This window comes from Nerophis ophidion, linkage group LG12 (assembly GCF_033978795.1).
Source record: "Nerophis ophidion isolate RoL-2023_Sa linkage group LG12, RoL_Noph_v1.0, whole genome shotgun sequence".
In the NCBI taxonomy this organism is placed as follows: domain Eukaryota; kingdom Metazoa; phylum Chordata; class Actinopteri; order Syngnathiformes; family Syngnathidae; genus Nerophis; species Nerophis ophidion.
The window spans coordinates 12992967-13006282 of record NC_084622.1 but is presented as its reverse complement, the minus strand read 5'-3'; the positions used below and the strand labels follow the sequence as shown (position 1 = coordinate 13006282).

The following is a 13316-nucleotide window of genomic DNA, read 5'->3' as shown; positions in this document are numbered from 1 at the left end:
TTGCCGACTGTCTGTGGGCAGACATGTAGACCAGAAGCAGGCTGGGAGCAGACCTGCATGACCTGGAGCCCACAAAGTCTCATCTTTACTCTCATCCATCATGCAAGGGGAAGGTTGATTTCTTTATATAATTTGACTCACTTCAAGCCCAACAGGCCATAAGGTCAACCAGGAAAAAGTGATTTTTTTACTCTTTTTTTTTTTTTGCATTTTTGCATTGACAATGATATTTTGGACATGAGGTTAAAAGTTCTCTGCAAAATATCCTGCGTTTTTTTTTTTGTTTGTTTTTTTTTTAGAGGCGGTATAGCTCGGTTAATAGAGTGGCCCATGTCAGCAACTTCAGGGTTCCAGGTTCGAATCCCGCTGCTGTTGTGTCCTTGGGCAAGACACTTTACCCACCTGCTCTCAGTGCAGTAAGTTACTCATGCGTTGGGCACTAATGCACCCCCATACCATCACAGATGCTGGCTTTTCAACTTTGCGTGGATAACAGTCTGGATGGTTCGCTTCCCCTTTGGTCCGGATGATATGATGTCGATTGAAATGTGGACTCGTCAGACCACAGAACACTTTTCCACTTGGCATCAATCGTTTTCAACTCATTCAGTTGAATATGCTACAAAAACAACATATTTGATGTTCAAAACCAAAAAAACTTTTTTTTTTTTTTGCAAATAATCATTAACTTAGAATTTCATGGCTACAACACGTGCCAAAGTAGTTGGGAAAGGGCATGTTCACCACTGTCTTACATCACCTTTTCTTTTAACGACACTCAATAAACGTTTGAGAACTGAGGAAACTAATTGTTGAAGCTTTGAAAGTGGAATTCTTTCCCATTCTTGTTTAATGTAGTGCTTCAGTCGTTCAACAGTCCGGGGTCTCCGCTGTCGTATTTTATGCTTCATAATGCGCCACACATTTTCGATGGGAGACAGGTCTGGATTGCAGGCGGACCACGAAACTACCCGCACTCTTTCTTTAAAAAGCCATGTTGTTGTAACATGTGCTGAATGTGGCTTGGCATTGTCTTGCTAAAATAAGCAGGGGCGTCCATGAAAAAGACGGCGCTTGTTGTTCCAAAACCTGTATGGACCTTTCAGCATTAATGGGGCCTTCACAGATGTGTAAGTTACCCATGCGTTGGGCACTAATGCACCCCCATACCATCACAGATGCTGTCTTTTTAACTTTGCGCCGATAACAGACTGGATGGTTCACTTCCCCTTTGGTCCAGATGACAAGATGTGGAATATTTCCAAAAACAATTTGAAATGTGGACTCGTCAGACCACAGAACTCTTCTAAACTTGGGATCAGTCCATCTTAGATGATCTCGGGCCCAGAGAAGCCGGCGGCGTTTCTGGATGTTGTTGATAAATGGCTTTCGCTTTGCATAGTGGAGCTTTAACTTGCACTTTCAGATGTAGCGACAAACTGAATTTAGTGACAGTGGTTTTCTGAAGTGTTCCTGAGCCTATGTGGTGATATCCTTTAGATATTGATGTCGGTTTTTGATACAGTGCTGTCTGAGGGATCGAAGGTCACGGTCATTCAATGTTGGTTTCCGGCCATGCCGCTTACGTGGAGTGATTTCTCCAGATTCTCTGAACCTTTTGATGATATTATGGACCGTAGATGTTGAAATCCCTAAATTTCTTGCAATTGCACTGTGACAAAACGTTCTTCAACTGGCGATTTTCAAATCTACTCTTTGTAAGTCCAATTCTACGTCCACTATAATTGACACGTGACACTCATTAGGCTAAATACTGTTTAAGTCGTGTATTAAAACCCGCTTTTATTATCTGGCTTTTAAATCTGCGTGAGTCTTGTGGTCCTCTGTGGCTTTTTATTGTTTTGTTCTATTATATTGATTAGTTTTTATTGTCTTATCCAATTTTATTGAGGTCTTCAATTATTTTATTTTATTTATTGGTTTTATTGTTTACTGGTTTCAATTAAAATGCTTGTAATTTCATCACTTTAATTGTTTCTTTTTTTTATGTGCAGCACTCCGGAGACACTTTTGTTGGTCCTCGTGCGATTTAATAAAAGGGGTTTGGATATTAAAGTGGGCAGGTATGACAATAAAGTCCCTTGAAGCTTTGGAATCCTTTAAAAAAGTTTACAGATGGCGAATGAAATGGATGAATAAACATTGAACTTATCTTTATGGAAAAAAAAAAGTTAGTTTTTTTACTCAATTTGACAGTATACTAAATATGAAAGTTATATAAACATAACTTCAAAACCAAACATGCATTATGTCTAAAAAAAAAAAAAAATGCCTGTATTATTGTATCTATGTATGTTTTACTAAAATCAGGCGTTTTGGTAAGGTTTCCAAATACAAAAATTAGGTGTAGAGAGGCGGAAATGGCAAACGAGCAGCGGGGTAGGGCACGCTGGAGCCCTGCCCAAAATGGCGGCAAGGAGGCGGAGAATGCGGCTGAGCGGAGAGGCGGGACGGGCCGGGAGCGACGCTACAAGCGAGATCAGGCACACCGGGAAACAATCAACATTTCTCCTTACGCTCCATAAAAAGGGAGAAGGAGGAGAGATCGGGGCAGAAGGAGTTGGAGAGCCTGCAGCAGAATGTGAAGAGCGAGAGCAACAAAGAGCGAGACACGAGAGACGGAGACGCGGTTGGCTGAAAAGCGACTGAGGAGCGAGCAGTGGAGAAGGAGCTGAAAAGCAATCCAACCCGGCAAGAGAACGCTTGTCTTTCGGACTGGTCTCTTTTCAGCTCCTTCTCCGCTGCTCGCTCCTCGGTCGCTTTTCAGCCGGTCGCGTTTTCGTCTCTCGTGTGCTTTTTGGCGCTCTTGCTCTTCTCTTTGCTTCTGCTCCTTGGTCGCTGCTGCGGACTCTCCAACTCCTTCTGCCCTGATCTCTCCTCCTTCTCCCCTTTTATACAGTGTGAGGAAATATATGTTGATTGTTTCCTGTTGTGCAAGCCACGCACCTGTTCTCGCTTGTAGCGTCGCTACCGGCACGCCCCGCCTCTCCGCTCAGCCGCATTGTCCGCCTCCTTGCCACCATTTTGGGCAGGGGTCCAGCGTGCCCTGCCCCACTGCTCTTTCACCGGCTCCGCCTCTCTACATTAAGTTTTTGTCAAGTCTAGGACTATAGCGTGGTTTTTTTTTCCCGTAGTGCAAAGCGACTGGACCGGACACGTCGGAAGGTAAAGACATATTTTAATCTTTAATTTAAAAAAGGTACAAACGAAAGGCTCTCACAGAGGAATTACGAAACCTGGCTCTGAAAAAAAAGACTCGCACAATGGGAGAACTATGAACATAAAACAAAACTTACAAACTATGGCATGAAAAACTTACTTGGAGTGAGAAAGAGCATGGATCATCGTCATGGATAACCTGGGTGAGTAGAAGGTGCTAGAGGGTGCTGTCGCCAGCCTGACTTCCTGACAACTACAGGCTTAAATAGGTGCAGTGATGGCAGGTGCGTAAGTTGTGAACACATTACAGGGTAAAACTGATGGGTTAGCATGGTGACAAAACAAACAAGAGTGCCCAATGAATCCAAAACAAAACAGAACGCGACCACAAAACATGACAGTTTTACTCATAACGACAGTATAACTGCCACGCTCAAAATGACAGTTATTTAAACATAATTACTAAACCGCACATGAAAAATGGCTAATAACGCCTGAAATAATGCATCCTTGTGAGTTTTACTCGAAACATATGTTTTTTTAAAGGCTTGCAAACACAAAAGGAGTAGTTTTTTTTACTCAATATAAATGACAGTAATGTTCTTAGAATCTTAAGATAATGTGACAAAAAGCAATACAAATGTATTCAAACATAACTCCTAAACCACACATGCAAAATGGCTAATAGTGCCTAGGGAGTGCCTTTTGAGTTTTACTAGAAAAGAAGATATTTTTTAGTTCGTTTTTTTTTACTCAACATGACAGTATAACTGTCATACTAAATCCATCAATCCATCCATTTTCTTCCGCTTATCCGAGGTCGGGTTGTGGGGGCAGCAGCTTAAGCAGAGAAACCCAGATATCCTTCTCACCGGCCCGGGGAGAAAGCTCTCGTTGGCGAAGACGGCGATGAATGGTGCATGATTTTTCTTTTTGGGATTCAACTTTTTTTCTAACCTTCTTTATCAAAGTGGTGGCACTCGCAACTTTAATCAACATGTTGGATTCTTTGTTTTGGGCACTCAATCTGGGCAGATTAGTTTGTTTGGCTGGACGATAACTGAGACAAAATACAGAAAAGCCAATAATTTAGCAAAAAAAAAAAAAAAAACCTGATTAGTAGTTTACATATACTATGTAAATATTACATAATACTACTACATACTACTAATGTACATTTTTAGTCCATTTTATACCTGCATTGTCCTTTCCATCCTTACACTTTCCATCTTTTGTAACTGAGCTACTGTGTGGAACAATTTCCCTTGAGGATCATTAAAGTTTGTCTAAGTCTAAGTCTAAGTTTACAAGACAACTTCGAATTAATCATATCTTTATCAGATCTAATCTGTTTTTAATAACACCTTGCTTTGTAAATACGGGGTCGATATTGTGTATTGACAAACCAGATTCCATCCAGATCTGATTGTCATGTCTGGTTGTCCCCCCAAGATGCAGATGGGTGTCAGGAAACCGAGTGAAGGTAAGAAAAAATCAAGCCAGAATACAACATTAATCAGAGGCAGGCAATCAGCACCCATGGCAACAAAGAAACAAATGGTAAATGGGTTATACTTGTATGGCGCTTTTCTACCTTCAAGGTACTCAAAGCGCTTTGACGCTATTTCCGCATTCACCCATTCACACACACATTCACACACTGATGCAAGAGCAAGGGTGAAGTGTCATGCTCAAGGACGAGGTTGGTAGAATGTGGTGATTGAACCAGGAACCCTCAGGTTGCTCGCACGGCCACTCTCCCAGGAAGCTGAAACAGAACCAACTCAACAACTAAGGAAATACTAAGCTTAAACAAAACATGATCGGGGCAACGTATCATGACAGTACCCCCCACCCTTAAGGGACGGATTCCAGATGTCCCAAGAAAGAAACAAAACAGAACACGTCCAAAGTCACAAGAGGGCAAAGGGAGGACTTGGTGGTGGGCAACCAGGCCGAAAGGACTATAAAAACAAACTATATCTGTGTTGTGCAGTTTTTTTTTTTAAATCTGGACACTTTGGTGGTGGATTGCAGGAAAACAACATTATTTCCACTGCAAGTATCAATGAAGTTCGAGTTCATTTCTCGGTAGTCTAGTTTAGTTTAGTCTTTATTTGAAGGGACAATGTACAAAGACATTAAGTTAAAAGACAGATATGTTCTGTACCAGATTATAGCTAAATAGCTCATTTCCATCTGCATTCCCTGGCTACCTGAATTAAAGGGATACAAAAATCATGCAATAAAATTATGACAATAAAATCAAACTTAAGAAAAGTCATAAAATGCCTTTTCATTGACAAAACCTTAATAAACAATACAACCACACCTCTCCTTTACATCATAACGCAAAGACAATACATGCTCTTGTTCACATCTGTCATCTTTTGTAAAAAAAACAACCATGATTTTAACTCACACACCTCACAATTTAAAACAAAAATGCTCTCATAAATAAATACGATACACATCAAGTGCATGTGTCAAACATAGTGGTCACCTTAGTGACCGTGTGAGCAGCTTTGATTGCTCCAAAGCCACTTTTTAACTTCAATTGCGAATGAAGAGTCATCTGTTAGACTTTTCAAGTTTGTTGTGAGGTTGTTCCATTCCTTTACCGCGTTATATGAAAAGGCTGATTGTGCAAAATAGGTTTTAAAGGCCTACTGAAATGAGATGTTCTTATTTAAACGGGGATAGCAAGTCCATTCTATGGGTCATACTTGATCATTTTGTGATATTGCCATATTTTTGCTGAAAGGATTTAGTAGAGAAAAAGCCTTGCCTGTACCGGAAGTAGCAGACGATGACGTCACAAGGGTGAGGGCTCCTCACGTCCTCACAATGTTTATAATGGGAGCCTCTAGCAGCAAGAGCTATTTGGATCGAGAACACAACAATTTCCCCATTAATTTGAGCGAGGATGAAAGATTTGTGGATGATGACATTGATAGTGAAGGACTAGAAAATAAATAAAAAAATAAAATAAATAAAGTTAAATAAAAAAAAGGCGATTGCATTGCTACGAATTCAGATTTTTTTTAGACACATTTACTAAGATAATTCTGGGAAATCCCTTATCCTTCTATTGTGTTGCTAGTGTTTTAGTGAGATTAAATAGTACCTGATAGTCAGAGGGGTGGGTCCACGGGTGTCTTGACGCCAGTCTCTGAGGGAAGTCGACGGCAGCTGCATGGACGCCACAAGCTCAGCTGATCTCCGGTAAGAGGCGACTTTTTAGCACAATTTTCTCACCGAAACCTGCCGGTTGACAAGTGGTCGGGATCCATGTTGGCTTGACCGCTCTGATCCATAGTAAAGCTTCACCTCTGGGATCTTTAAACAAGGAAACACCGTGTGTTTGTGTGGCTAAAGGCTAAAGCTTCCCACCTCCATCTTTCTACTTTGACTTCTCCATTATTAATTGAACAAATTGCAAAAGATTCAGCAACATAGATGTCCAAAATACTGTGTAATTGCGCGATGAAAAGAGACAACTTTTAGCCGCAAGTGGTGCTGCGCTAATATGTCCTCTACCGTCGTGACGTCACGCGTCTTCATTCCGGGACGTTTTCAACAAGAAACTCCGCGGGAAATTCAAAATTGTAATTTAGTAAACTAAAAAGGACGTATTGACATGTGTTGCAATGTTAATATTTCATCATTGATATATAAACTATCAGACTGCGTGGTCGGTAGTAGTGGGTTTCAGTAGGCCTTTTAAGGGGAACATTATCACCAAACCTATGTAAGCGTCAATATATACCTTGATGTTGCAGAAAAAAGACCATATATTTTTTTAACCGATTTCCTAACTCTAAATGGGTGAATTTTGGCGGATTAAACGCCTTTCTGTTTATCGCTCTTTTTGCGATGATGTCAGAACGTGACGTCACCGAGGTAATACAGCCGCCATTTTCATTTCCTCGAACACATTGCAAACATCGGGTCTCAGCTCTGTTATTTTCCGTTTTTTCGACTATTTTTTGGAACCTTGGAGACATCATGCCTCGTCGGTGTGTTGTCGGAGGGTGTAACAACACTAACAGGGAGGGATTCAAGTTGCACCACTGGCCCGAAGATGCGAAAGTAGACATTTTACTGGCAATGACAGACATGGCACAGAGATGTATGGATAACCTGCAGGTGCATTTGCAACGATAAAATCAACTAAATCACAAAGGTGAGTTATGTTGATGTTGTTGACGTATGTGCTAATTAGACATATTTGGTCGCGGCATGACTGCCAGCTAATCGATGCTAACATGCTACGCTAATCGATGCTAACTTGATATTTACCGGCGATGACAGACATGGCATAGAGATGTATGGATAACCTGCAGGTGCATTTGCAACGATAAAGTCAACTAAATCACAAAGGTGAGTTTTGTTGATGTTGTTGACGTATGTGCTAATTAGACATATTTGGTCGCGGCATGACTGCCAGCTAATCGATGCTAACATGCTACGCTAATCGATGCTAACATGCTATTTACCGGCGATGACAGACATGGCATAGAGATGTATGGATAACCTGCAGATGCATTTGCAACGATATTCAACGAAATCACAAAGGTGAGTTTTGTTGATGTTGACTGCCAGCTAATCGATGCTAACATGCTACGCTAATCGATGCTAACATGCTATTTACCGGCGGTGCTAAAGCAGACATGGCACAGAGATGTATGGATAACCTGCAGATGCATTTGCAACTATATTACGTTTCCTTCCACCCACATTTAATGCGAAAAAAACACTTACCAATCGACAGATTTTAGTTGCTCCAGTGTCACAAGATGCGAAAGTCCTGATCGTTTGGTCCGCACATTTTACCGGCGATGTTAAAGCAGCTATGCGGCCATGCTATGGCTATGAATAGCGTTAATAGCTATTCGCTCAATAGCTTCAGTTTCTTCTTCAATACTTTCATACTCCAACCATCCGTTTCAATACATGCGTAATCTGTTGAATCGCTTAAACCGCTGAAATCCGAGTCTGAATCCGAGCTAATGTCGCTATATCTTGCTGTGCTATTCGCCATTTGTTGTTTGTATTGGCAGCACTGTATGACGTCACAGGAAAATGGATAGTCGCATCGCAAATAGCGAAAATCAAGCACTTTACAGCGTTTTTTTAGGGATATTCCGGGACCAGTAAAATTTTGAAAAAAACTTCAAAAAATACAACAAGCCACTGGGAACTGATTTTTATTGTTTTTAACCCTTTTGAAATTGTGATAATGTTCCCCTTTAAATCCTGGTACGCTACACTGCCCCCTGGTGGAGGCTGGTGTGTTTCTCGTTGTCACAGCAGATGCAAACTGGACAAAGTGCTTAAGTGGCGCTGATGCAGTGTTATTTAGGATCCAATGGGCCATTCGTATTGATGCTAATCTTTGAATGTTAGCTCAATGTAACAATCTATATTTTTGGAGAACTAAACCATGATGGTGATGGTCTCTGCAGTTTGAGAGACTATAGGCGGTTGAAATGTGTTGAGCGACCGTGACAACGTGGCCAAAAATCTCTTCTGAAGTCAACTTCCCCCTATAGATGCTCCTAACCAGATTCTTTCTTTATTATTCTGCTTAGCAGGGGTCAGGCTGAGGGGGTTTCCATTCTGCAAAGGATGGTCCCGCTGACCACAACAAGGCCACACCCGGAGACCACAACAAGCAGAACCCCCCAAAGGCTCAGTAAGATCAATGGCGTCTTAACTACTCATGGGAAGCATCTGCTTGTAGCGCGCAGCAAGTGGTGTGTGTATCTGAGGACTACACGAGTGGGAGCTTCAACACTAATAGGGTTTCTTGATCTTTGTTCTTGTGTGCAGACAAGACAGGAAACAGATCAATGCAAGCCATGTGGTGGATGGACAGTTTTTTATCCCAGCCAGGCGCTCTGGAGGGAAGCTTTGTAAAGTGGCATCAGGTCCACTAGGTAACCATTAAGTCATGTGTCCACTGTCTGAGGCAACAAAGGTGAGAACCAGCCAGTGGAAACACACCGGCCTGGAGCAACACACCACACGGTGCAGGTGTGCGTGGAAGGTGTGCATAGAGGCTTCACCAGGCTTGTGTGCCAAGGTGTGCATGGAGCGTGCCGCCTGACTTTAGTCTAATGGGGATGTTGTCGAATCACTGCGAGGTTTATCCAGAAAAAAAGACAGTTTACCAAAAGTTTCCAGCACGGCAGTCCTGCTTAAAACTCACTTGAACACCTTTTATGATGCCTTGTTGATGATGCACCACCGAGATTAATGTCAATCAATCAATCAATCAATCAATCAATGTTTATTTATATAGCCCTAAATCACAAATGTCTCAAAGGACTGCACAAACCACTACGACTACGACATCCCCGGAAGAACCCACATAAGGGCAAGGAAAACTCACACCCAGTGGGACGCCAGTGACAATGATGACTATGAGAACCTTGGAGAGGACCCCATATGTGGTCACCCCCTCTAGGGGACCGAAGGCAATTGATGTCGAGCGGGTCTAACATGATACTGTGAAAGTTCAATCCATACTGGTTCCAACACAGGTGCGAGAGTTCAGTTTAAAGCGAATCCAAGACAGCAGTGAGAGTCCCGTCCACAGGAAACCATCCCAAGCTGAGTCGGATCAGCATCGTAGAGATGTCCCCAACCGACCCATCCTGGGTCCCGAAGAGCGGTCCATCCTGGGTCCCGACTCTGGACAGCCAGTACTTCATTCATGGTCATCGGACCGGACCCCCTCCACAAGGGAGGGGGGGACAGAGGAGAAAAAGAAAAGAAGCGGCAGATCAACTGGTCTAAAAAGAGGGTCTATTTAAAAGCTAGAGCAGGGGTCGGGAACCTTTTTGGCTGAGAGAGCCAAGAAGCCAGAGTACTGGAGCCCGAACGGAAAACACTCTATAGCCCGCAGACTTTTTGGGGGCTTTAGGAATCACTAATAAGCCGGAGTCCTTTGAACGCAGATTTCTTACCGGGCCATATGGTACGTAAGTTTTACTACTTATACGTAAGTAGTAAAACCTTAGAGTCACATCTTAAGTGCACAGGAAGCCAGTGCAGGTGAGCCAGTACAGGCGTAATGTGATCAAACTTTCTTGTTCTTGTCAAAAGTCTAGCAGCCGCATTTTGTACCAACTGTAATCGTTTAATGCTAGACATAGGGAGACCCGAAAATAATACGTTACAGTAGTCGAGACGAGACGTAACAAACGCATGAATAATGATCTCAGCGTCGTTAGTGGACAGAATGGAGCGAATTTTTGCGATATTACGGAGATGAAAGAAGGCCGTTTTAGTAACGCTTTTAATGTGTGCCTCAAAGGAGAGAGTTGGGTCGAAGATAATACCCAGATTCTTTACCGAGTCGCCTTGTTTAATTGTTTGGTTGTCAAATGTTAAAGTTGTATTATTAAATAGAGTTTGGTGTCTAGCAGGACCGATAATCAGCATTTCCGTTTTTTTGGCGTTGAGTTGCAAAAAGTTAGCGGACATCCATTGTTTAATTTCATTAAGACACACCTCCAACTGACTACAATCCGGCATGTTGGTTAGCTTTAGGGGCATGTAGAGTTGGGTGTCATCAGCATAAAAGTGACAGCTAACACCGTATTTGCGTATGATGTCACCTAGCGGCAGCATGTAGATGCTGAAGAGTGCAGGGCCAAGGACCGAACCCTGGGGAACTCCACACGTTACCTTAACATAGTCCGAGGTCATACTGTTATGGGAGACGCACAGCACCCTGTCAGTATGATAAGAGTTAAACCAAGACAGGGCTAAGTCTGACATACCAATTTGTGTTTTGATACGCTCTAATAAAATATTATAATCGACGGTATCGAAAGCAGCGCTAAGATCGAGGAGCAGCAACATAGATGACGCATCAGAATCCATCGTTAGCAATAGATCATTAGTCATTTTTGCGAGGGCTGTCTCCGTAGAGTGATTTGCCCTGAAACCGGATTGAAAGGTTTCACATAGATTGTTAAACGCTAAGTGTTCAATTTTTTCGAGGATTTTTTAAATAAAGGGAAGGTGAGACACCGGTCGGTAGTTTACCATGAGGTCAGGATCGAGGTTAGGTCTTTTAAGGAGAGGATGAATAACCGCTTTTTTTGTGTGCCAAGGTGTGCATGGAGCATGTCGCCTGACTTCAGTCTAATGGGGATGTTGTCGCATCACTGCGAGGTTTACCCAGAAAAAAAGACAGTTTACCAAAAGGTTCCAGCACGGCACTCCTGCTTAAAACTCACTTGAACACCTTTTATGATGCCTTGTTGATGATGTACCACCGAGGTTAAAAACATAAAGTGGTGAAACAAACAGCAAGAGGTGAAACAAACAGCAAGTAGTGAAACAAACAGAAAGTATGGAAACAAACAGCAAGTGGTGAAACAAACATAAAGTGGTGAAACAAACGGCAAGTGGTGAAACAAACACCAGGTGGTGAAACAAACAGCAAGAGGTGAAACAAACTGCAAGTAGTGGAACAAATATAAAGTGGTGAAACAAACAGCAAGCGGTGAAACAAACAGCAAGTGGTTAAACAAACAGCAAGAGGTGAAACAAACAGCAGGTGGTGAAACAATCGGCAAGTAGTGAAAGAAACATACAGTTGTAAAACAAACAGCAAGTAGTGAAAGAAACATAAAGTTGGAAAACAAACAGCAAGTAGTGAAACAATCATAAAATGGTGAAACAAACAGCAAGAGGTGAAACAAACATAAAGTGGTGAAACAAACAGCAAGAGGTGAAACAAACAGCAGGTGGTGAAACAAACCACAAGTAGTGAAACAAACAGCAAGAGGTGAAACAAACAGCAAGAGGTGAAACAAACAAAGTGGTAAACAAACGGCAAGAGGTGAAACAAACAGCAAGTAGTGGAACAAACAAAGTGGTGAAACAAACAGCAAGAGGTAAAACAAACCGCAAGAGGTGAAACAAACAGCAAGAGGTGAAACAAACAGCAGGTGGTGAAAAAATCGGCAAGTAGTGAAACAAACAGCAAGTGGTGAAATTAACAGCAAAGAGTGAAACAGACATAAAGATGTGAAACAAACAGCAAGAGGTGACACAAACATAAAGTGGTGAAATTAACGGCAAGTGGTGAAACAAACAGCAAGTGGTGAAACAAACAGCATGAGGTGAAACAAACAGCAAGTAGTGAAACAAACAGCAAGTAGTGAAACAATCAGCAAGAGGTAAAACAAACAGCAACTGGTAAAACAAACAGCATGAAGTGTAACAAACAGCAAATAGTGAAACAAACAAAGCGGTGGAACAAACAGCATGAGGTGTAACAAACAGCAAATAGTGAAACAAACAAAGCGGTGGAACAAACAGCAAGAGGTGAAACAAACAGCAAGAGGTGAAACAAACAGGAAGAGGTGAAACAAACAGCAGGTGGTGAAACAATTGGCAAGTAGTGAAAGAAACATACAGTTGTAAAACAAACAGCAAGTAGTGAAACAAACATAAAGTTTTGAAACAAACAGCAAGAGGTAAAACAAACAGCAAGAGGTGAAACAAACAGCAAGGAGTGAAACAAACAGCAAGTAGTGAAACAAACAGCAAGACGTGAAAAAAACAGCAAGTGGTGAAACAAACAGCAAGAGGTGAAACAAACATAAAGTGGTGAAACAAACGGCAAGTGGTGAAACAAACAGCAAGTGGTGAAACAAACAGCATGAGGTGAAACAAACAGAAAGTAGTGAAAAAAACAGCAAGTGGTGAAACAAACAGCAAGAGGTGAAACAAACAGCAAGAGGTGAAATAAACAAAGTGGTGAACAAACGGCAAGTAGTGAAACAAACAGCAAGAGGTGAAATTAACAGCAGTTAGTGAAACAGACATAAAGATGTGAAACAAACAGCAAGAGGTGAAACAAACAGAAAATGGTGAAACAAACGGCAAGAGGTGAAACAAACAGCAAGTGGTGAAACAAACAGCAAGTAGTGAAACAATCAGCAAGAGGTAAAACAAACAGCAAGTGGTGAAACAAACAGCAAGAGGTGAAACAAACAGCAAGAGGTGAATAAACATAAAGTGGTGAAATGAACAGCAAGAGGTGAAACAAACGGAAAGAGGTAAATAAACATAAAGTGGTGAAATAAACAGCAAGAGGTGAAACAAAC

General features: G+C 41.9%; 1 long non-coding RNA gene across 1 annotated transcript; it reads right to left on the bottom strand.

Moving 5' to 3' along the window:
- Positions 1-5517: 5517 nt before the first annotated feature.
- LOC133563774 (uncharacterized) lies at positions 5518-6467 on the bottom strand. Its single transcript, XR_009809104.1, has 3 exons — positions 6439-6467; positions 6308-6372; positions 5518-6059 (listed from the first exon to the last, which is right to left on the bottom strand). It is a non-coding gene; the product is annotated as an uncharacterized LOC133563774 (long non-coding RNA).
- Between the last annotated feature and the right edge of the window lie 6849 nt (positions 6468-13316).